The sequence below is a fragment of the Cherax quadricarinatus genome, chromosome 5 (assembly GCF_038502225.1).
Source record: "Cherax quadricarinatus isolate ZL_2023a chromosome 5, ASM3850222v1, whole genome shotgun sequence".
Classification (NCBI taxonomy): domain Eukaryota; kingdom Metazoa; phylum Arthropoda; class Malacostraca; order Decapoda; family Parastacidae; genus Cherax; species Cherax quadricarinatus.
Genome location: NC_091296.1, coordinates 17079535 through 17105940, shown reverse-complemented (window position 1 = coordinate 17105940; position 26406 = coordinate 17079535).

Below are 26406 nucleotides of genomic sequence, written 5' to 3'. Positions count from 1 at the left end.
GGGTAGTGCCTTGAAGGCAATAATAATAATAATAATATAACCACTACCGCTATTGCCACAGCAAATACTAATAATAATAATCAGCTTTGTATGACCTGGTGGGTTTAGCCCGTAGTTTTGATTATATAAAAATAGTTTCATTTTTTTATTATTATAATAATAGTAATGTATTAAGGTGGACTTGGTTCGCTGATCATGAATCTTAAGCTTGTTTAATCTCTCGCGTAATTTTTTTTTTAAATCTTGTGATAATTATTTTGGATAGGTAAGGTTGAAGAATCTCATCATATATGTTACTTTACAATCATAGTTTTTAGTATTGTGCTTGGATATTGAGTGCGGTGCATACACTGAGAAAAACTAATCTTTCATAACGTAAATTCGTATACGTGCACAGTTAATTTCAAGTCATACGGATATATTTCCATCACACATTTCAGGTCTTTTCGCTTGTGTTCACTATATCTCTCCCGCACCAATGTTTGGCAGTAGTCGACCATTAGGTTTCCCTGATATCTCCTTTCCTTGTTGGCTGTGGTTTAGAAGTCGTTCACCGTGGGGTTCTATTTCACAGACACTGTACGTGTTGAAGCAAAACTAAGTTCAGACTTGAAGTCAGCGTCGTAAAAATACATTAGACACACATGTTTTTAAACTTGAACTGAAATCTTTATTGGCCAGTGTAATTTGTTATTATTGTTGATGGGAAAGGTGTTTAAAAGTCTTGGGTACTCTTAAGTTTGATGAGTTATCGTTTCACGTGCTTACTGACGCCTTCCTTAAAACACTAGATATTCTGAAACAAGTACCATGCCTTTCCTTCTCGTCAGCACTTATTTCAGTGTTCAGATTTGGAAATAGTTTCTCTCTTTAGCCCCTCACCAGCTTCATCTCTCTAAGGGATTTAAGTGTTTGAATATTGAGTGACTATTGAATAATCTGTGTTGAGTGATAGGCTGACGCTGGGCGTGTGATAGGAGCTGACATGGGGTTCCTGACGCACCTGGCAACATTGCTTAGGCAGACCCACAATAAAAGGTGGCCAGACATTTGTTATGAAGATAATAAAATAAAACTGTCATTATATTTTGGGATAGAATGGATTCATCAATTTTACGCAATAATAATAATAATAATAATAATAATAATAATAATAATAATAATATTATTATTATTATTATTATTATTATTATTGTTATTACTGGTGTTTTTATTCACAGTGATAATATTTGCAAACATGGCTAAGCAGCCTATGTTCCAGTTTCCTTTCTAATTTGCGTGTATTTGACTTTATTTAATGTAATGGCTTAGGTTAGTGTCGTCATATTGAGTGTGGTGGTTTAGGTTAGTGTCGCCATGTTGAGTGTGGTGGTTTAGGTTAGTGTCGTCATGTTGAGTGTGGTGGTTTAGGTTAGTGTCGTCATGTTGAGTGTGGTGGTTTAGGTTAGTGTCGTCATATTGAGTGTGGTGGTTTAGGTTAGTGTCGTCATATTGAGTGTGGTGGTTTAGGTTAGTGTCGTCATGTTGAGTGTGGTGGTTTAGGTTAGTGTCGTCATATTGAGTGTGGTGGTTTAGGTTAGTGTCGTCATATATTGAGTGTGGTGGTTTAGGTTAGTGTCGTCATGTTGAGTGTGGTGGTTTAGGTTAGTGTTTTCATGTTGAGTGTGGTGGTTTAAATTAGTGTCGTCATATTGAGTGTGGTGGTTTAGGTTAGTGTCGTCATGTTGAGTGTGGTGGTTTAGGTTAGTGTCGTCATCATTGGTACAGCTCTATAAATATTGTCTCAGACAGGATTAAAGGTCAAGCCTAGCGTCAGGCAGGCGGTTGCTGGCTGGCTCCACAGCTCGGGATCACCCTTCACCGGTAAAAAATAGTCTTGAAGATTTATATATTTGTTGCGAGAGTTACAATACACTCAGACTCTCATGAAATATTTGTATTATTAGTGTTATTATTGAAATAATGTAGTGATAATTATAAAAATAATATTTTCTTCTGTTATTATTATTATTATTTGTAATAGCAGTAGTAGTACTGTTTTATATGTTTATTTGCGTTTCGGTTTGAGCTGGATATTTTCTTCTCCCTTTTGGTTCTTCCTCCTGTCAAGGCTGAAGGAGTGATTGGATATCCTTATTGTGATTGGGTAACCTTATTGTAATTCGGTATTCTTATTGTTCATTTCCTCAAGACTGAGGAACTGAACACCTATCAAGGCTGAGGAATTGTGGAGACATTTCACCAGTCAGTGGCGAAACGATTCCACAATAAATCTTCCCAAGTGTTGCACCCGCTTCTTGTTCATCTACACTTCACTCATAAAATTACAGTAAATGCAGTTTTGTTTCGCCTTTCTTCTCAATTGAATTTATAAGCTAGGAGCGGGACAGCCAGCAACCAGCCTCAACCATAACAAATGGAAGATGTTGCTTGTCGTACCTGTCCGCCGGAGTTGTTGAACCTACTGAACATTGGCACCTGTCGTCATACGCTCTACAACAAGGTTCACCTCCACTAGACCTGCGGAAAGAAGGGATATTCACACTGTATCGAGGAATATTATTTATTTTTATTAATTTTTATTTACATACCAGTAATATAGATGAATTACATATTTACGCACGTGTACATTTATAATGGTGATAAAAATAAGTGATGTAAATATACAGAAGTGCTGGATAAGAATATGGAAAGTGAATGTTAAAAATGAACAATAAGATTAAGATGTAATGAAATTAAAAATGAGATGTGAAATGAATAAAAATATATATCAGTAAATGAGACGTTCTGAAAACAAGATTTATTTATAAAATTTATTTCCTACCAGGTGAGTGTGGTACACACACACACACACACACACACACACACACACACACACACACACACACACACACACACACGAATGATATCAATTATATTGACATAATTACTCATCAATCTAGAGGTTCCAATTTCACTAAAAATATTTCCCTAATGTGATCTTTATCGAGGGAAAGAGAATTTTATACATCAGAGAGTGTTGCCTGAGGTGGGTCGTGGTCAGAGATGACGTTCTTATGTGGATAAACAGAAAGATGGATTGAGGGCTCTAACCGTGGTCTGTAAATTGCCACTTCGTCGCTCTACTGTCTTGGCTAATGAGCTTCTAATAGAGAAAACGCGGAAGCAGTAATTCTGTACATATTGCCGGCAGAGGCACTAACTGTAACCAAACTGGCGACTTCTCCACAGCCAAGGATCTTCAATAATAGATCTATTGTCACCTCCCTCAAAGTTATATAGTCAATCAACACTGCTTAAGTTGTAATAAACAAATGTCAATGAATAAATAGAAGGAAGGATGAGGGGCTAGAACCAAGGTCGAGATTTCACTCTTAGAATCTAAACCGAAACGATCGAGCGACGAACTTTCTCATTCTTTTGAAATTCACTTATATCAAGCAGGTCCATGATCGAGAGAAATATAACAGAATCCAGTTTCATAAAAAATAGTTTGAAAATAATAGGAATATTGCTTTAGGATTATACAAATTGGATTTATTTATAATATAATTTGGAAAGAATTTAAGATAAACTAGAAAAGTTAAAATCTTAAAACTTGGATAAATTATTATTATTATAATCAAAGAAAGCGCAAAACCAACAAGGGTCATGCAGCGCGGCAGGGCAGAAAATAGAGCCGAGGCTATAAACAGCTAGGTGGAGAGGGGATCAGAGGTGAGGGGAGAAAAGGGCTGGAAGGGACGCTAAGGGCTGTGTGTCAAAGTTCGTACAGTAAAGCAGTTGCTGACAAAAAGTCAAAAAGTGATCATAAATCTAAGGCAAGGCCGTCTGCAAGAAGGAAAGATAATGTAAGAGCGGTAGGATGGTGGCGTTGGTGGAGGTAAATCCTGCGAGCTCGCTGGTAAACCGGACAATCTACAAGAATAGGGACATGACAAACCACAGAGAGGAATAGGGTGTCGTTCCATGAGATACCCATGGGTAAGGCGGGTATGGGCGATGCGGAGACGGTAAAGCGCAGTCTCCCAAGTACGGCAACGGTGGTGAGAAGATGGCCACAAACCTAAAAGCGATTTAATAGAGTGCAATTTGTTATGGTGCATGTCTGACCGCCATTGTTGCCAACGGCTACGACGACGGGCAGAGATGACTGTAAAATAACCCCTGAATGGAATACCTCTTAGGAAACCGGAAGATCATGTACCGCTGACCGTGCACCAGCATCCGCCTGTTCATTGCCCTGCACATCAACGTGTCCAAGGATCCAACAGAAAACGACGTCTTTGTTTTTGCTAGCCACACGGCGCAACCATAGTTGAATATGAAGGACCAATGGATGAAGGGAATAAAGAGCTGAGGGAACATGAAATGATCACAAACGTCGAAGGAGACATATATGTAATACGGAGAAGCGCTATGAAGATAGCATACAACTCGGCGGTAAAAATACTAGCCGAGTCTAACAAATGACCTCGGACAGCATCGTCAGGGAACACCCCCGTGAATCCAACACGGTCAGAAGATTTAGAACCATCTGTATAAATAGCGATGGCATGAGCATGCTACCAGAAGTGATTGAGAAAAAGAGCGAGAAGTAGAGAAGTAGGGTGGGATGCAAACGGAAGAGAGTTCGGCGATATGCTCCCCATGAACGATGCGCAAGAATTTTAAGGAGATTCAGCCGACCATGGCAAGCTGCCTTCAAAGAGGAAATGTGAGGTTTCCATGTCAACCGGCAATCAAAAAAGTTGACCGTATCACATTCTGGAATATGTGAGCCTTGTAAATACAATGGAATATCTGGGATAAGAGGACGTCTAGTGAAGATAATGAAATGAGTTTTCATTCTAGAAAATTTAAGTCCATGAGAAGTGGCCCAATGGGAAACTCGGTCAATCGCATCCTGAAGGGAGGCTGCTACAAGTCGACAGTCAGCACCTGTGTAAGCTGTAGCGAAGTCATCCACACAAAGTGACGACCTATTTCTCTCTGCCAAGAGAAATAGGGTAGTGCTAAAGTCACAACCTTGTGGGACTCCCTCGGCCTGAACAAAGTATGAGGAAAACAAAGCGCCAACAACAGACACGGAGCGGGATGAACCCCTGCACACTTCCCCCTGCCTAGAAACCGTAATGCCAGAGGGGAGGACCCAGAGGCTACAAATGGTCTGGGGAAAGTGGAGGGTTGGGAGGGGGAGAAAAGGGAAAAAAAGGGGGAGGATGGGATAGGGAAGGGGGGATTGGGGGGTAATTAGGTTTGGTCTGAGGAAGGAAACCAAAAGGTCCAATTCCTCAGACCAATAGCCTCTTTACCGCGACAAGGAGCCTCCCTTAAAGAGGAAAGCTTGGGTAGAATATAAGCTGTGTTTGACAGAACCTTGACTACCTACCTATATCATCATAAAAACGTCAGGTGTTGTAAGATGACTGCGAGGTGTAGTCTTGTCCTTATATCTCTTCCTGTTGATCTTTTTAATTCACAGTGGTTATTCTGCATCTTGTGATATCACCTGTTAACTGTGATCTTATTGCATCTAAACTGCCGTATCTGAGCGCCTCTGCAAAGGCAGTGATTATGTATGAGTGATAGTGAAAGTGTTGAATGATGAAAGTTTTTTTGTTTATTTTTGTGTTTTTCTTTCTTTTTGGGTCACCCTGCCCCGGTGGGAAAGGCCGATATGTTTATATATATATATATATATATATATATATATTTATATATATATATATATATATATATATATATATATATATATATATATATATATATATATGAACACTGATCTCTGGCTGAAGGAGACTCGAACCTACGAACCTTAGGACAAGGTACGCAGTGCTTTACCAATCTACCCACACTGGACAATACCTTGGCGTGTAGCATGCGCTACACGTTTGATCCAAGGCAGCCAGCTTTTAGGGAGAAGGCTTACAGCTTTTCATCTCATCCCCTGCATGCATCAGCCTTACTAGAGATTTGAACAATGCAAGGAAATCGCGAGAGCATGCGAAATATACACAAACACTGATCTCTGGCTGAAGGAGACTCGAACCTACGCATGCTCTCGCGAATTCCTTGCATTGTTCAAATCTCTAGTAAGGCTGATGCATGCAGGGGATGAGATGAAAAGCTGTAAGCCTTCTCCCTAAAAGCTGGCTGCCTTGGATCAAACGTGTAGCGCATGCTACACGCCAAGGTATTGTCCAGTGTGGGTAGATTGGTAAAGCACTGCGTACCTTGTCCTAAGGTTCGTAGGTTCGAGTCTCCTTCAGCCAGAGATCAGTGTTTGTGTATATTTCGCATGCTCTCGCGAATTCCTTGCATTGTTCAAATCTCTAGTAAGGCTGATGCATGCAGGGGATGAGATGAAAAGCTGTAAGCCTTCTCCCTAAAAGCTGGCTGCCTTGGATCAAACGTGTAGCGCATGCTACACGCCAAGGTATTGTCCAGTGTGGGTAGATTGGTAAAGCACTGCGTACCTTGTCCTAAGGTTCGTAGGTTCGAGACTCCTTCAGCCAGAGATCAGTGTTTGTGTATATTTCGCATGCTCTCGCGAATTCCTTGCATTGTTCAAATCTCTAGTAAGGCTGATGCATGCAGGGGATGAGATGAAAAGCTGTAAGCCTTCTCCCTAAAAGCTAGCTGCCTTGGATCAAACGTGTAGCGCATGCTACACGCCAAGATATTGTCCAGTGTGGGTAGATTGGTAAAGCACTGCGTACCTTGTCCTAAGGTTCGTAGGTTCGAGTCTCCTTCAGCCAGAGATCAGTGTTTGTGTATTTCGCATGCTCTCGCGAATTCCTTGCATATATATATATATATATATATATATATATATATATATATATATATATATATATATATATATATATAATTGTAACCACGAACGAGTGGTATTTAATCAATAACAACACTGCGACTAGCCAAGGACTCGAACCCATGCCGTTTTGGCCCGCCTCATGGCGAGCAAAAATCACATGACGCTCTAACCCACAGTACCACCAAATCCTACAAGAATCAAACACCCAGCAGAGCTAGTCGCAGTGTTGTTATTGATTAAATACTACTCGTTTGTGGTTACGATAATATATATACTACTCGTGGAGGCTAGTGCACCAAATGGGGAGTAGAATTGTGGAACCTCGAGTTACGAACTTAATTCGTTCCAAAAGGCTGTTCGAGTTCCGATACCGAACGAATTTGTTCCCATAAGGAATAATGTAAATTAGATTAGTCCATTTGAGACCCCCAAAAATACTTACAAAAATACACTTATATAATTGTTCTAGTTGGGAGGCTGCCAGGTTACACTCTAACTCATATTTACTTTTCTTGAAATCCCGTAAATCCTGCTGCTGACGCTCCTCTCAAAATAAACACGGTTGAAAATAATTGTTAAGCGTTATGAAATGTACTTAATCGGGGATATATTATTTTTTTCATACCATATGTTTGAGTCTCAATTTGCCAGATTGTCAGGCAAAAAAATCAGTTAGGCTACATTTCGTTATATTATTAGATTCTCAGATCACCACAAACAAATTTCGCAGTGAATAAGACCAAGATTAGCTTAGGATAGGTTTGGTTACGATTGGCAAGGTTAGTATAGGGTAAGTTAGGTTAGGATAGGTTACGTTTGACTAGATTAGGTTAGGTTACATTTTGTTGCTTGCTACATATTGACTTCACTAGGCAGCCTTTGGCACGAGTTATCAAGTAAGAGGCTTTCATAGGTTTTTGTGGGAAATAAACTGATTTAATATCTCATCCTTTATAAAGAGATATTGATGAATAGTAGAATTAATGTGTGCCGACGTAGTTATGTCTACAGGCGATTATTTATTGATTAGATATGCTTAAAAGAGAACTGTTGGTTTTTTCTTAAAGTCTGTATGTAGTACATGTCTTCACACATACGAACAACACAAACTACGTACATTACCAGTAGAACAAGTACATGTCCTCACACATACGAACAACACAAACTACGTACATTACCAGTAGAACAAGTACATGTCTTCACACATACGAACAACACAAAACTACGTACATTACCAGTAGAACAAGTACATGTCTTCACACATACGAACAACACAAACTACGTACATTACCAGTAGAACAAGTACATGTCCTCACACATACGAACAACACAAACTACGTACATTACCAGTAGAACAAGTACATGTCTTCACACATACGAACAACACAAACTACGTACATTACCAGTAGAACAAGTACATGTCTTCACACATACGAACAACACAAAACTACGTACATTACCAGTAGAACAAGTACATGTCTTCACACATACGAACAACACAAACTACGTACATTACCAGTAGAACAAGTACATGTCTTCACACATACGAACAACACAAAACTACGTACATTACCAGTAGAACAAGTACATGTCTTCACACATACGAACAACACAAACTACGTACATTACCAGTAGAACAAGTACATGTCTTCACACATACGAACAACACAAAACTACGTACATTACCAGTAGAACAAGTACATGTCTTCACACATACGAACAACACAAACTACGTACATTACCAGTAGAACAAGTACATGTCTTCACACATACGAACAACACAAACTACGTACATTACCAGTAGAACAAGTACATGTCTTCACACATACGAACAACACAAACTACGTACATTACCAGTAGAACAAGTACATGTCTTCACACATACGAACAACACAAAACTACGTACATTACCAGTAGAACAAGTACATGTCTTCACACATACGAACAACACAAACTACGTACATTACCAGTAGAACAAGTACATGTCCTCACACATACGAACAACACAAACTACGTACATTACCAGTAGAACAAGTACATGTCTTCACACATACGAACAACACAAAACTACGTACATTACCAGTAGAACAAGTACATGTCTTCACACATACGAACAACACAAACTACGTACATTACCAGTAGAACAAGTACATGTCTTCACACATACGAACAACACAAACTACGTACATTACCAGTAGAACAAGTACATGTCTTCACACATACGAACAACACAAACTACGTACATTACCAGTAGAACAAGTACATGTCTTCACACATACGAACAACACAAAACTACGTACATTACCAGTAGAACAAGTACATGTCTTCACACATACGAACAACACAAACTACGTACATTACCAGTAGAACAAGTACATGTCTTCACACATACGAACAACACAAACTACGTACATTACCAGTAGAACAAGTACATGTCTTCACACATACGAACAACACAAACTACGTACATTACCAGTAGAACAAGTACATGTCTTCACACATACGAACAACACAAACTACGTACATTACCAGTAGAACAAGTACATGTCTTCACACATACGAACAACACAAAACTACGTACATTACCAGTAGAACAAGTACATGTCTTCACACATACGAACAACACAAACTACGTACATTACCAGTAGAACAAGTACATGTCTTCACACATACGAACAACACAAACTACGTACATTACCAGTAGAACAAGTACATGTCTTCACACATACGAACAACACAAAACTACGTACATTACCAGTAGAACAAGTACATGTCTTCACACATACGAACAACACAAACTACGTACATTACCAGCAGAACAAGTACATATCCTCACACATAGGAACAGCATAGGCAGTGTATATGTATCCATAGAACGAGTACGGACATCCAAACAAAAAATAAATGTCCTCATACATACGAATATCACAGTCGGTCGACCCTCTATAAACCTGAAATAGTGGAGTAATGAATTATTTAATTAATTATATATTGAATAAATAATTGCCAAATATCCACTTTAATGCTATTCAGGCCTACAGTTCCTAGGCACAAACCTGTGGCAACAGTTGTTTTTCAAGTTTGTTCTCAGGTGTTATGCTCTAATTTAACGCTACATAGAGTCTACTTGGAGAATGTACCGAGGGTTGACGCCCTCGCAGCCCGGTCCCAGACCAGGCGCACGAAGTCCGACGTAATTTTAGGAAATTTCTCGATGTGCGTTATTTAGGTTAGGTTAGTTTAGGTTTCATTTGATGAATAAGACACATGCGAAACACCTAGGTATCTTTATGGACGAGACTTTTCGCCCACAAGTAGCTAATTCACTGTAGAAAATATGTACCGGAGACGGTGGACGTGGTGAGGTAATTTTAAGGCATTCAGTCCCTTACTCTTAATAGAAGGTGTGCAGTCCTTTAGCCTTGATGAATATTCAGTCCCTTAGCATTAATAAAGGTTCAATCTTTTAGCCTAGATAAGTGGGAAATGCACTAGGGATGTATGAATGAAGGTGGGAATGAGACAGGAAGGGAGGGAATGAAGTAGTAATTATCATCCGTTGTACACATGTCTCATTAATGAGATGTATAATTAGTGACAGGTTGAGAGAAGTATAAATTGGTTGTGCGTATTTTGTGTCTGGTGGATTATGTTCAGGCCAGTTTTGGCGTTATATGTATATGGTACACGGAGCGTAGGTTGCACCAGAGGTACAATAACTGTGGTACACGAGGCATAGACTACTCCATTATTATTTTTCTATTATTAATCATGGGGGAGCGCTAAACCCGTAGGATTATACAGCGCATGTGAGGGAGGGATGGAAAGTATTCAGGCTCAATTCAGGGAACCGGAGCACAGATCCGATTCCCTAGATCAAGAGCCCCTCACCAGCGTCAAGGAACCTCTCTTGGTACACGAGACAGGCTACACAGAGGTACAATAACTGGTACACGAGGCAGAGTCTGTTTCATAGCTACAATGACTGTGGTACACGAGACGTAAGCTGCACTAGAGCTACAATAACTGTGGTGCACGAGACGTAGGTTGCATCAGAGATACAATAACTGTGGTACACAAGACGTAAGCTGCACTAGAGCTACAATAACTGTGGTACACGAGACGTAGGTTGCATCAGAGATACAATAACTGTGGTACACGAGACGTAGGTTGCATCAGAGATACAATAACTGTGGTACACGAGACGTAGGTTGCATCAGAGATACAATAACTGTGGTACACAAGACGTAAGCTGCACTAGAGCTACAATAACTGTGGTACACGTGACGTAGGTTGCATCAGAGATACAATAACTGTGGTACACAAGACATAGGCTGCACCAGAGCTACAACGTTTGTATCTCACGTTCATCTACGGCCACAAAACTGAATAACAAAAATTACCGTACGTGTGGGAGAATACGCTCAGGAGGGCGAGTGCAATTTGTCGCAGCCTCGCCCTCCGTGATGTTAAATAAGTGAGATTTACATAGCTTTTTATGTTAAATAAGCCTGAGTGTGGCCGTGCCCAAGTGGCTGCCCAGCTGCTCTGACTGTGACAATGGAAAACTAGTGTTTTCGTTTGCTTTTTCACTATTATTATTATTATTATTATTATTATTATTATTATTATTATTATTATTTTATCGTATTATTTTATTTGTATTTTTTATTTTATTGTTATTACATTATTTTATTATTTATTTTATTATTATATCATTGTTATTTTAATAGCATTTTTAAAATTATTTATTAACGTTACACTGGCCATAGGTAAAGTTATACGAGTACAGGATTGTATTGTATTTGTATTTTAAATGCATATGCAGTGTAGTTTTAATATTTTATATGTGGAAAGCTACAATAAGAACACTTGGGATAATGTTAACGTTTGTAGTCAAGTGGTTACTGGAACAGCCCTCGTAAGAGGTCTGATGTGTCCCCAGAGCTTCCAGCATATAATGCTTACTTTCATGATATTGTGATGTCATATATATATATATATATATATATATATATATATATATATATATATATATATATATATATATATATATATATATATATATATATATATATATATATGTGTGTGTGTGTGTGTGTGTGTACCTTAGATAAGTCGTAATTAGCGACTGTCAATGAATAAATTGAAGAACTGATGTGGACTAGAATCTTGAACCTGTCATATAGCAGGCTTAATACTGTAACCACTTATCTACAGAGCTTTTAGACAATGATATTTACAAGCAATACTTCAGTGTCATAGTTGTATCAGCAGCACCAATTGCGACTCTTTCATCAAACATCCCCAGCAGCTTTCATAGTGCATTTATTCTCATACCTCTCAAAACTATGTAGTTTATGACCTGCATGCATAAATTAGGCACATGTCTCGAAATCACCGGTTTGAACTCAGTGGAGTTCTTGGAAAAAGTGATTACGAATTACTTATATTTAATGTCTCGGGGAAATACTTTACTTTTATATGGATCAAAGGCTTGCTATGGCTAGTGTAGATTGTGATAACCTAACAAGAGATTATTGTGCAGACAGACGGGTGTTGTAGATGATTGTCAATACCATGTTTTACCAAGTGTTGTAGAAGCTTCTCCCCTCAAGGAAGGTTCCTTGATGTTGGTGAGGGGCTCTTGATTTAGGGAATTGGATCTGTGCTCCAGTTCCCCGAATTAAGCCTGAATGCCTTCCACATCCTCCCCCCCAGGTGCTGTATAATCTTCCGGGTTTAGCGCTTCCCCCTAGATTATAATAATAATGTAGAAGCTTCTCGAACAGTATATGCTAAAGAGACATTAGAAAACAAAGAATAGCCTACATGGATAAACCAAAGACTAAAACATATGCTGGGTGAAAAGAGACACATTTACAGACAAATCAAAAAAGCCTTCTGGAGCAGTATATTCATTTTAACAGAGAATTAAAGCAAGGGTTTTAACTTCTTTATTTTTTACTTCGTTTTAAAAAATAAAATTATCGTTGCTAGGAAATTAAAGATCATCTGAAAGGTTTGTTCAGGTACACATGAATGACATTAAAGGTGAAAAGATGAGTCAGCTTAATTGTGCTCAGGTCAGCTCACTCCTAATGACTAAGAAATGTGAATTATATTTAGCATTTATTTCCTCTCTCTATTTAGTATTTACGTAAAAATTTCCATCTGAAATTCCAGAAAATAATATAAATTATTCTTGATCACATTCTCTAATGACACGACTACAACCAACTGTTTCCAAGGGTTTTGAAGGAAAGCAAAGATTAATTTAATAAACCATTAGCAATTTTTTTTTTCAGAGAATTCCTACAACCAGTATATGCAAAATGTCCAGTGTGATATCTACTGGTAGTTACAAAGCGTGAGATGGATCCTTAACTTATAATTAGAGAGTAATGAGCTTAACCTCAAATGTGGGGAAAATTTGTGGAATCAGTAATTGCAGATGCATTTCAATACCACTTTGGAAGACCTGATTTGAGCAATGAATCTCAGCATCTTTTCCCAAAAGGGGCACTCTTGACTTAGGAATTTATTACTCTTTTTGAAGCGGTGGACCATGATAAGAATATAACATTGTATATATGTACATAGTATTGTATCCTGGATAGAAGGAGGTCTAAGCGATGTACATAGTACTGTATCCTGGATAGAGGCAGGTCTGAGCATATGTAAAGAGAAATAAGAATGAAACATTTACTAGTTTAGACAAATGGTTCAGAGAGCCGACGAGTTGGTAAATTAGACTCATGTGCAACACTTGCGTATCTTTATCGTGGAAGCATTTCTCCACACAGTGACTTCATCAGTCCAATATAAAGAAGAATAGTGAAGTTCAGAAGGAGATTGAGGTAAACAGTCCCTCGGTCTGGAGTCGATGTAATCAGTCCAAGATTGATTGATAAAAATACCCAAGTGTTGCACATGTGTCTAATTTATCAACTTTGGTTTTTCCACCCTGAAGACAGGGCACCACGAGCATAAGACCCTTACAGTATGTTCAAGGCATCAACAAGTCAGCTGCTGAATATATATAATTTATCTTGGCGCGGATGTTACAAGCAGAGACTAATGGCCAGGTGTCATCAGACAAACTTAAAAAATAAACCCAGATGGTGATAAAACACTTTTTTTCCGCGCAGGCTTCGAGAATAATACATTAAGGCATTTTGCATAAGTTCTGTATTTTACAGTTGGTAAAATGCTTTTGATGACTCTACCACCGTCGACTCGTTACCAATAAATTACTCCATCGAGACTACTCCGGGATATGTATGATAGTGCTGCAGGTTTTACGGTGAGTATAAGGTTTAGAAACAAGATGTATACGTATATCTCAGCGTGTATAAAATGGGAGGTGTGTATCTCTGTGTGGTTTGTATTTCTCGGTATATATACACTTAGAGCTGTATATATCTGTGTAAGTACTGAGTCTTGTATCTGTGTATACATATCTAGGATAATGTGCACTGAGAGCGAGTTATATCTCCTCAGTGTATTTACACCAAGGGGTGCGTATCTCTCACTGAATATACACCGACAGATTACTTCAGTCTTTAATTAAGCCTGGATCGCCTTTTCCTGGATCAAATAAGATTCCCCCTCATTCATCAGACCTTGTATGACTCCTCCATTACCTCTGTCACTACTTCACTTTATTCTTTCTTCCCGTCGCCCCCCCCCCCCAACCTCTTTTATATAAAACCTCGATCGAATACTTTAACTTTAATCCCTATTTTAGGGATTAATGTGTCAGAGTATGAAAGACATATACCTCTCGTATATATATTCTGTGTACTGATGGGCTTCGTATTGAATTTTTTTCAGGCAGCGTTATTCAGACAAACTGAACTGCCAAAAAACACATCTTTTCGAAAAATTCGTTCTATGATAGACCTATTTTCACTCATTAACATGTGTAAAAGAATTAAATGTTTACTTTAACTTATCAGCCTAACTTAACGTTTCTAAAATTATCGTAACTTAGCCTAATTCAACCCATTATGTCTTTAATTATTAATTTGTGATATTCGGTCTGATTTTCGCAGATTTATTTTAGGTAGCAGGTGAGTAGACACCAGCTATCCAGGGAGGTACTGTCCTCCTGTCAGGTGAGTGTCAGATGTAAACCTCTTATTTTTTTTGCTTTGACAGAATTACTAATCTTTTCTGTCTCACGAATACGTAAGATGACAGGTAAATCCTACAGACTTGTACTTACACCCATTATACACATACCGTCACTTTCCAGTGTGTTTGTTGATAGTTCTTAGTCAAATAATATTTTTTCCCAACCTAGAAGACCTTGTCTGAGACCTGGGGAAGGGGAAGATAATCCCCAGAACCACCCAGTTATTATAATCAAGGGGGAAACGCTAAACCCGTAGGATTATACAGCGCCTATGGGGGATGTGGAAGGTATTCAGGCTTAATTCAGGGAACTGGAGCACAGATCCAATTTCCTAGATCAAGAGCTCCTCACCTCCCTTGAGGGGAAACCAACCGATTATAACCAACACTGAAGTATTAATGGTCACATTACCGTGGCTGCAACAATTCGCACAAGAACCTGCACTTTGGAGAGGAACCTTATGGCTACGTTTCGCTCATTCCCGGACCATTATCAAATCACAACTGAGGTGAGAAAAGTGAAGACCTAAAGACATGGGAGGAGACAATACCACCACTCTCTTTTTCCCCGTCTATTACCGTATTTTATTTAGGCCTTCTCTACTTTTCTCACCCTAACTGTGACTTGACAGTGGTACAGAACGGACCGAAACGTCCCTATTCTTAGGTCTGTCTCCCATTCCCCAGGTGCTGTATGACCCCCTATGGTGTAAAGGTTTTCCTATAAATATATTAATAAAGAAGGAGAGAGACAAAGACAAATCGAGAAAGAGATGGACGAAGCAAATGAAGAGAAGAAAAGGAAACAAACAAATTTGGAGGCAGAGTCTATGAAAAAAAAAAAGGTCTGGAGACTTCAAGTTAAGCAAATGGTAAAAAATAAAAGTGCCTTTAAATAATGTTATTTATAATTGTTATTTATGAAGTTTGAAGGTGTAATTCCTGCCTTTGCCACCCACCTGCTAGTGTGAAATATATTATTAAGTGTTATTAAGACAGCGTGATGTCATAAAGATATCAGCGGGATGTCATGAAGATATCACTTTGATGTCTTGAAGATATCAGCGTGAAAAACGCGAATATAAAGCTGCACCGTCATGGAATACCAGATGTCGTGATATTTGATAATTGTTTGACTGGTTGACAGTAGGACATGCAACACCTAACATAATTTACAAATTGCAATTTTCGAGTCATAAAATATACAAAAAACGTACACAAAATTATATAAATACGTGTATATATATATATATATATATATATATATATATATATATATATATATATATATATATATATATATATATATATATATATGTGTGTGTGTGTGTGTGTGTGTGTGTGTGTGTGTACACAAAGGCAGGGTTCAGGAGCTAGAGCACAGTTCTGACTAACACAGAACGGGATGTGTTTACGTCGCTGCGCGATACAAAAAGGATATCCATTCTATCCCACGAGGGATAAACACCATTTGTATCTCAAAGCCCTCAAAAAGCAGAGGAACTGTAGCTCAACTTTCTCAGTAGGGTTAGTTATAACTTAACCCTCCAGAGAAGTCCAGGAGATGGAGATCAACGCCTTTACGATGTCCAAGTACTTCAGTCCAACACACTAGAAGTGTAGCACCTGTGGCTTAACTTTAAAAGCTCAGGAGCTGTAATTCAGCACTCTTAAGAGGTCCAAGGACTGGAACTCAAGCAAGTCAAACACATTATATTAATGCCTGGTCTGGGACCTGGCTGCGGGGGCGTCGACCCCCGACAGGACTCTGGAATATATCTAGTAAAACATTTTTATAAAGGTTTAAATTCATAAATACAACTGATACAACAAGAAAAATTCACGATATTTATTAGTAATAAATTGTAAATGTTTGTTAGTATTTTTGTCGATCGTAAACCTAACATAAAAATGATTTTTCAGTTTTTTTTTATTTTTTATTTTTACAGTCGTGTTCTATTTTTAATTCCTGTACAAATCTACGAAAAAATTTTTTTTTTTTAGGGGGTGAATTGATAAAGTTTCCGGTGAATGAAACATCTCGATAAAATGCCATAAATCACATATTACATCGTATATACATACATTATATCATGGGAAATGGCACATTTGCCTGCATGTATAACCTTTATTTAGATGTAAAGTAGTGCTTTATCCTGTCAAAACTACATTTAGACCCCAATATAGTTTGTAAATAAAAATTTGGTCTGCATATAATTTGTTGGTTAACTTTGAATATTAAGGTTACAGTCTACCTGCACGCCACTACTGAAGGATACTTTAATTCGGTGTATATATACTTTAAGATATATACTTCTCGTCAGACTAAATTTATACGTAAACCAACAAACCAGAGTAGTTAAACACTCGATGAGCTTCGAAGTAGTCAACAGTTGGGGTTCATTGAGAATTTCTAAGCAAAACAGACCATCACTCCATTTGCTTGGCGCTTACACCAATGAGAAGTTGATGGCGTTTTTGATGGTTATAATAAAGGATATATACACCGAGAAATGTATAACTCAGCGTAAACATGCTGAGAGTTTACTTTAATCCTTACTTTAGGGATTAAATTATTCTTGGCTGGTGGTAAACATGTTACGTAAAGCCTTAATGACCCTCGTGTAGTTGATACACTTTAAAGCCATTTAACCAACGTGGTGATAAAAGTATGAAGAAAATTATACACATCTTTAAACAGGTGTAATATAACCATATTGAAAGAAAATTAAATCCCAAGTGCGTTAGTGAACTCCCCAATCCATTATGAACATAAGTACTCAGTCATGCGTCGTTACTTCAAGTAGGATGAGAAGTTTGAGCTTTAATAAGTGAGGAAACGCTAGTGTCACCTCCATATGGGTTGCCTTGATGCTTGCGAAGGGCTCTTGATCCATAGAATACGAGCTACCTTCTCTGGATCCACATTCAATCTTGGGCGAGGCGAGAGGTCAGCAAATCTTCGTATACCTGTTGCCTCCATTATTACTAAATATGTACCTAGGTGTTAGTCGACTGTTGTTTGTGGCATCTTGCGGGACTGTAGTATGCCTTGGATAGTACCTGGATGTTACAAAATGCGATGTCTATAAGTATAGACATTTCTGGTTTTGTAAGAGTTTGTCAGAAAGTATTCTGGTCCTGTTATCCTCTTAAATTATGATAAATTTTCATAGAGCATTACGATTGCAACTGATAGGATATTAACGAAATAAAAATTGAGAAGTTTATTAACAAAGTTGTCTAGGTGGACAAAATCAAAGTAAATGAATTTGATATAATTTAGGATATAAGCTCCTACACTTCTTTTGCAGTGCAAAGTTAAATTGTACGTATAGTAGGATAGTGCTGAAGGCGCATTTCATATTAGTATGACTCTTAATTACCGTCTAGTACGTTGTTATCAAGTATAAAAATAATACTAGCATATACAAGCGTGTGTGTGAATGTGTGTATGTGCTCAAAGTTGTTCGCTATATCTCTAAGACTAGACTCGACTTAGACTTAAACAGTGACTGACCAAGCGTCCTCAAATAATCTATCTTCTTGACCAACAAGATATTCAAAACAGCTTGCTTGAATAACATGACGAACATTTCGCCGAACAGTAATAATGTACAAAGCAGAAGCACAGAATCAGGAATAAGGAGACAGAATAACTACCTTAACTGGGGACCATCAGCAGATCCTCTGATGTTAGTTGATTGTTAGGGTGGCATCCTAGACGGTGTTAGTATACCTTGCGTAATACCTGCACTTTGAAATGAGCTGTGAACCTAACGACGTAAAAAAAATAGGTTTCACATTTAAATCACGTTATTATTTTTATTGCTGTATGACATACATATGTAAAAATATGTAAATACCCTTAAATCATTTGCAGAATGTAAACGAATGAATACAAAGCATGAAAAGTAGTTTAATGTGAGGATAATCGCATAAATTATAATTTAAAATATTTGAAAGTTAATTACAGGAAGAAAGGCGTATCATCAATAATTGTGATAAGTTACCTCATACAAAATTGTTCACAGAAAAAATATAAAAATTAAACAAATTAAATTCAAGTTAAAATTGTTCGATTTTTGTAAGCTCGTAATGAGTTAATAGACGGGGGGAAAATTATGCAAAAAAAGTCCAATTATACAGACTAAAATAACTACATGTCAAGCGCTGGGTCGCAAAATAACTGTCTGATGAGATTTGTCAACTCACCACACATTATCCCTCCAATGAGGGTGATTTGATGTTGACGAGACTCTTGATCTGAGGAATTTAGAGCTGCCCTCCTCTTGGATCAAACCATATTACCTCTTATTTATCTGGCACTTTATGTATCAAACTATACTTGAGATTCTGGCCATCTTCTTCCCACCGTTGACGGTTTAAAAGACTGAACTCGGACGATGGGACACACACGACTCGCTCGCGCTTACTACATGGAAAAGCGACTGTTGTCTCTGGATGGACTGTCGGATCGCACTATCAGTTCACCATATCTTATTAGATTGTCCTAATAGTGAGTCCTGTCTACTGTCCTAATAGTGAGTCCTGTCTACGCTGGAGTAACTTCCGACGTCTTCACCACTCTGACACACTCCTCGCTGAATATACCACTTTCGATGCAGTCTCTCTCTCTCTCTCTCTCTCTCTCTCTCTCTCTCTCTCTCTCTCTCTCTCTCTCTCTCTCTCTCTCTCTCTCTCTGTACAGAATCTAACATTTTACTCCAATTTTAATTAAATTTACCCTTGCAGTAACAACTGCCCTCGCAGGTGTGAGCGAGGGGCACACACCCATTCTGTGTTTAACATAGTAGTCGTGTCTCTATCAACATTTACGTGGTAAATGAACAATCTAAACAGTGGTAGCATTTTGGGGCCTAGCTGTAGGTGTATGCGAGCAGGTGAGGCTGCAGGTGTCCAGGAGTAGGTGCAGCTGCAAGCGTAAATGAGCAGGTGTGGCTATAGTTGTCCATGAGCAGGTGATGCTATGTTAATTACCACATTTGCATATATGCTGGAACCTGTGAAGCCACTCAGACCACTTTCCTACACGCACTCAGATGATTTCCCCTTCAGCTCTATGAGCCACTCAAGTTACTCTCTTATATGCACTCAGATGATTCCCTCGTCAGCCTCATGACAGCCACTCAGGTTACTCTCCTACATGCACTCGTCATGCCCATTACAGCCACTCAGACCACTATCCTTCACACACTCAGATGATTCCCATGTCAGTTTCCAGAGGTAAATATGGAATTTATTCTATTTTCCTGTCAAGAATTCGGGGACTGATTCTCCCTTGTAATCTAGATTGACTCTTATTTTTAAATTTTATGTCCTTATTCTGGCAAGAATTTAAGAATTAATATATTTTTTACCCTGGCAGGATTTATATAATTTTTCCAGATTCCCGCTATAACAGGAATTTAGGAATAATTATAAATATTGTACAGTGCTTCATGCTCTCACGGGAACTCTGGAATGATGCCTCATTTGTAATATGTAACACAATTAAAAATGACATTCGTATTCACACTGGAATTTGAGAATTGTTCACAGTTTTTGGTCCAAGAAAATTTTTGGAATTGTTCCATATTCGTTTGCTGAGAAGCTGAGAGTTGTTTCGTAATTTGTAGATAACCTGACAGGCCTTCTGGAATTAATACACGTGGACGGACACACACACACGTGAGGTGAGTACACACACACACTCAGTATCACTGTCAGTACAGGTAGCGTACTTGTCAGAACAGGTAACGTACTTGTCAGAACAGGTAGCGTGCTTGTCAGTACAGGTACTGTGCTTGTCAGTACAGGTGGTGTGCTTGTCAGTACAGGTAGTGTGTTTGTCAGTACAGGTAGCGTGCTTGTCAGTACAGATAGTATGCTTGTCAGTACTGGTAGTGTGCTTGTCAGTACAGGTAGTGTGCTTGTCAGTACTGGTAGTGTGCTTGTCAGTACTGGTAGTGTGCTTGTCAGTACTGATAGTGTGCTTGTCAGTACTGGTAGTGTACTTGTCAGTACTGGTAGTGTGCTTGTCAGTACAGGTAGTGTGCTTGTCAGTACAGGTAGTGTGCTTGTCAGTACTGGTAGTGTGCTTGTCAGTACAGGTAGTGTGCTTTTCAGTACTGGTAGTGTGCTTGTCAGTACTGGTAGTGTGCTTGTCAGTACTGGTAGTGTGCTTGTCAGTACTGGTAGTGTGCTTGTCAGTACTGGTAGTGTGCTTGTCAGTACAGGTAGTGTGCTTGTCAGTACTGGTAGTGTGCTTGTCAGTACTGGTAGTGTGCTTGTCAGTACAGGTAGTGTGCTTGTCAGTACTGGTAGTGTGCTTGTCAGTACAGGTAGTGTGCTTGTCAGTACTGGTAGTGTGCTTGTCAGTACTGGTAGTGTGCTTGTCAGTACTGGTAGTGTGCTTGTCAGTACAGGTAGTGTGCTTGTCAGTACTGGTAGTGTGCTTGTCAGTACTGGTAGTGTGCTTGTCAGTACAGGTAGTGTGCTTGTCAGTACAGGTAGTGTGCTTGTCAGTACTGGTAGTGTGCTTGTCAGTACTGGTAGTGTGCTTGTCAGTACAGGTAGTGTGCTTGTCAGTACTGGTAGTGTGCTTGTCAGTACAGGTAGTGTGCTTGTCAGTACTGGTAGTGTGCTTGTCAGTACTGGTAGTGTGCTTGTCAGTACAGGTAGTGTGCTTGTCAGTACAGGTAGTGTGCTTGCCAGTACAGGTAGTGTGCTTGCCAGTACAGGTAGTGTGCTTGCCAGTACAGGTAGTGTGCTTGTCAGTACAGGTAGTGTGCTTGCCAGTACAGGTAGTGTGCTTGTCAGTACAGGTAGTGTGCTTGCCAGTACAGGTAGTGTGCTTGCCAGTACAGGTGTGCTTGCCAGTACAGGTAGTGTGCTTGCCAGTACAGGTAGTGTGCTTGTCAGTACAGGTAGTGTGCTTGTCAGTACAGGTAGTGTGCTTGCCAGTACAGGTAGTGTGCTTGCCAGTACAGGTAGTGTGCTTGCCAGTACAGGTAGTGTGCTTGCCAGTACAGGTAGTGTGCTTGCCAGTACAGGTAGTGTGCTTGTCAGTACAGGTAGTGTGCTTGCCAGTACAGGTAGTGTGCTTGCCAGTACAGGTAGTGTGCTTGCCAGTACAGGTAGTGTGCTTGCCAGTACAGGTAGTGTGCTTGCCAGTACAGGTAGTGTGCTTGCCAGTACAGGTAGTGTGCTTGCCAGTACAGGTAGTGTGCTTGTCAGTACAGGTAGTGTGCTTGCCAGTACAGGTAGTGTGCTTGTCAGTACAGGTAGTGTGCTTGTCAGTACAGGTAGTGTGCTTGTCAGTACTGGTAGTGTGCTTGTCAGTACTGGTAGTGTGCTTGCCAGTACAGGTAGTGTGCTTGTCAGTACAGGTAGTGTGCTTGCCAGTACAGGTAGTGTGCTTGCCAGTACAGGTAGTGTGCTTGCCAGTACAGGTAGTGTGCTTGCCAGTACAGGTAGTGTGCTTGTCAGTACAGGTAGTGTGCTTGCCAGTACAGGTAGTGTGCTTGTCAGTACTGGTAGTGTGCTTGTCAGTACTGGTAGTGTGCTTGCCAGTACAGGTAGTGTGCTTGTCAGTACAGGTAGTGTGCTTGTCAGTACTGGTAGTGTGCTTGCCAGTACAGGTAGTGTGCTTGCCAGTACAGGTAGTGTGCTTGCCAGTACAGGTAGTGTGCTTGCCAGTACAGGTAGTGTGCTTGTCAGTACAGGTAGTGTGCTTGCCAGTACAGGTAGTGTGCTTGTCAGTACAGGTAGTGTGCTTGCCAGTACAGGTAGTGTGCTTGTCAGTACAGGTAGTGTGCTTGTCAGTACAGGTAGTGTGCTTGTCAGTACAGGTAGTGTGCTTGTCAGTACTGGTAGTGTGCTTGTCAGTACAGGTAGTGTGCTTGTCAGTACTGGTAGTGTGCTTGTCAGTACTGGTAGTGTGCTTGCCAGTACAGGTAGTGTGCTTGTCAGTACAGGTAGTGTGCTTGTCAGTACAGGTAGTGTGCTTGTCAGTACAGGTAGTGTGCTTGTCAGTACAGGTAGTGTGCTTGTCAGTACAGGTAGTGTGCTTGCCAGTACAGGTAGTGTGCTTGTCAGTACAGGTAGTGTGCTTGTCAGTACAGGTAGTGTGCTTGCCAGTACAGGTAGTGTGCTTGTCAGTACAGGTAGTGTGCTTGCCAGTACAGGTAGTGTGCTTGTCAGTACAGGTAGTGTGCTTGTCAGTACAGGTAGTGTGCTTGTCAGTACTGGTAGTGTGCTTGCCAGTACAGGTAGTGTGCTTGTCAGTACAGGTAGTGTGCTTGTCAGTACAGGTAGTGTGCTTGTCAGTACAGGTAGTGTGCTTGTCAGTACAGGTAGTGTGTTTGCCAGTACAGGTAGTGTGCTTGTCAGTACTGGTAGTGTGCTTGTCAGTACAGGTAGTGTGCTTGTCAGTACAGGTAGTGTGCTTGTCAGTACAGGTAGTGTGCTTGCCAGTACAGGTAGTGTGCTTGTCAGTACAGGTAGTGTGCTTGCCAGTACAGGTAGTGTGCTTGCCAGTACAGGTAGTGTGCTTGTCAGTACAGGTAGTGTGCTTGTCAGTACAGGTAGTGTGCTTGCCAGTACAGGTAGTGTGCTTGTCAGTACAGGTAGTGTGCTTGTCAGTACAGGTAGTGTGCTTGTCAGTACGTAGGAGGTACAGTATCAATCAGTCTTCATGTTTTTGTTGTCTCAATAAAATCTGTCTTGCCTTCCTGCTGTTTTATTTCTTTTATTTTATTATCCCTATATATAACATCTGTATTTTAGCATTATATTCTTATATCTTTATTCTTAAATCATCATTATTTTTGAATGATCTCAAGTATTTTATTACCTATCTCTATATGTATTGTATATTTATCTTTATATCTCTTTAACTCCTTTTTCTTTATTTCTAAATCTTCATTTTCTGTTTTATACTTTTATTTTATTTTCTGTTTTATACTTTTATTTTATTTTCTACAATTTTTTTCTACACCAATGAACCCTTATTGCATTTTTTATATTATATCTCTTTTTCTTTATAATTTTTACACTCATGACTTTTATCTTCTCTTCTATATATACCCTTTATTTTTTAATTCCTGGTTGATCTGTGTTCTCTTCTCAGCTGTCACACCTACGCTTTTATAAATGTGTTTTATTATATAATGTATTAGTTCTTAATCCGGGTTTAACCTTTACATTTTCCCTGTTTAATTGGTCTGTGTTTTTTTCTTCGTTCTGATTTTGTTCCAGTTTCGTAATTAGTTACATTAACTCACTTAATTGGCTTTTTAGGGGTGGAAGTAAAAGTACGTATCCTGCTAGGACACTCCTAGTCCTCTTTTATAAACAATTTATCACTATCCTTGGCTATTTTGTAAACAATTTATCACTATCCTTCGCTATTTTGTAAACAACTTATCACTATGCTTCGCTATTTTGTAAAAAAATGAATCAGTAACCATTGTCTTTGTCTTTGCAAACAATATATCAATATATTTAGCAGTTTTGTAAACAATTTATCACTATCTTCCTCTCTTTTTTAAATTATCACTGTCTTCCACTACTTTGTAAACAGTTTATCGCTATCCTCCATTATTTTGTAAACAATTTATATTCACTATCCTCCATTATTTTGTAAACAATTTATATTCACTATCCTCCATTATTTTGTAAACAATTTATATTCACTATCCTCCATTATTTTGTAAACAATTTATATTCACTATCCTCCATTATTTTGTAAACAATTTATATTCACTATCCTCCATTATTTTGTAAACAATTTATCACTATTCTCCATTGTTTTGTAAACAATTTATCACTACATTTTTCTTCATTTTATTCCTTTCCCCAACTTTCCTTCCAAAGTATTTTTCATTTTTATTTTCCTGGACAACACTCACATATATTTCACTTTTTCCTTCACTTTAAACAGGCAGATGTATTTCTTTGCTTACAGCTGAGAGCCACGATATCCCTCCTGAGAGCCACGATACCCTTCCTGAGAGCCACGATATCCTTGCTAAGAGCCACGATACCCTTCCTGAGAGCAGCGATATCCTTCCTGAGAGCCACGATATCCTTGCTGACAGCTACGATGTCTTTCCTGAGAGCGACGATATCTTCACTGACAGCCACGATATCCTTCCTCAGAGCAACGATATCCGTGCAAAGAGTGACGATATCCATGCATCAAGCTGAGTGATGATATCCGTGATGAGAGCAACGATATCCGTGCACTAAGCTGAGTGATGATATCCGTGCTGGGAGCAACGATATCCGTGCATCAAGCTGAGTGATATCCGTGTACCAAGTTTAAAGGAACGATACAAAAGCATAAGAAAGAAGGAGCACTGCTGCAGGTCTACTGGCCCAAGCTGGTCATGCCCAGCTCACATCCACCCACACCCACTCATGTATATTTCAAACCTATTTTTAAAACTACACAATGTCTTAGCTTCACAGACGGTACTCGGGAGTTTGTTCCACTCATCCACAACTCTATTACGAAAGCAGTGCTTTCTTATATCCTTTCTAAATCTATTTTTTTCCAACTTTGAACCCATTATTGTGAGTCCTGCTTTGGTTAGATATTTTTAACACGTTATTTACTTCCCTTTTATTTATTCCTATTTTCAATTTATATACCTCAATCATATCTCCCCTAATTCTATGTCTTAATAGAGAGTGCAGATTCAGGGCTCTCAATCTGTCCTCGTAGGAAAGATTTCTGATACATGGGGTCAACTATGTCATACTTCTTTGCACGTTTTCCAGCGCATTTATGGGGGCTCGAACTGTGGTACTGGCAAGTAGCCGGATCAACGCTGTTCCCATTGAACCACGAAGCTTACAATAGGATTATTTTAGAGACAGCATTTCTATGCCTTGCCTGTGACAGCGGCACCAACAGTGACCTTACTCTCTCTTCTCACAGTCCCAGAGACTGTCATAGTGCAGTTTTCATGATCCTCGAGGTCAGGTAGTTTACATAGACTGGATAGTCCGTATATAGTCAGATTTGTATTATACAACCAATAAACAGTTCTCATTACCATAACTTACTACCAACGAACAGCTCTTCATAACTTACTCCCGACGAACAGCTCTCCATAACTTACTACCAACGAACAGCTCTCCATAACTTACTACCAACGAACAGCTCTCCATAACTTACTACCAACGAACAGCTCTCCATAACTTACTCCCAACGAACAGCTCTCCATAACTTACTACCAACGAACAGCTCTCCATAACTTACTCCCAACGAACAGCTCTCCATAACTTACTCCCAACGAACAGCTCTCCATAACTTACTCTCAACGAACAGCTCTCCATAACTCACTACCAACGAACAGCTGTCCATAACTCCCAACGAACAGCTCTCCATAACTCACTACCAACGAACAGCTGTCCATAACTCCCAACGAACAGCT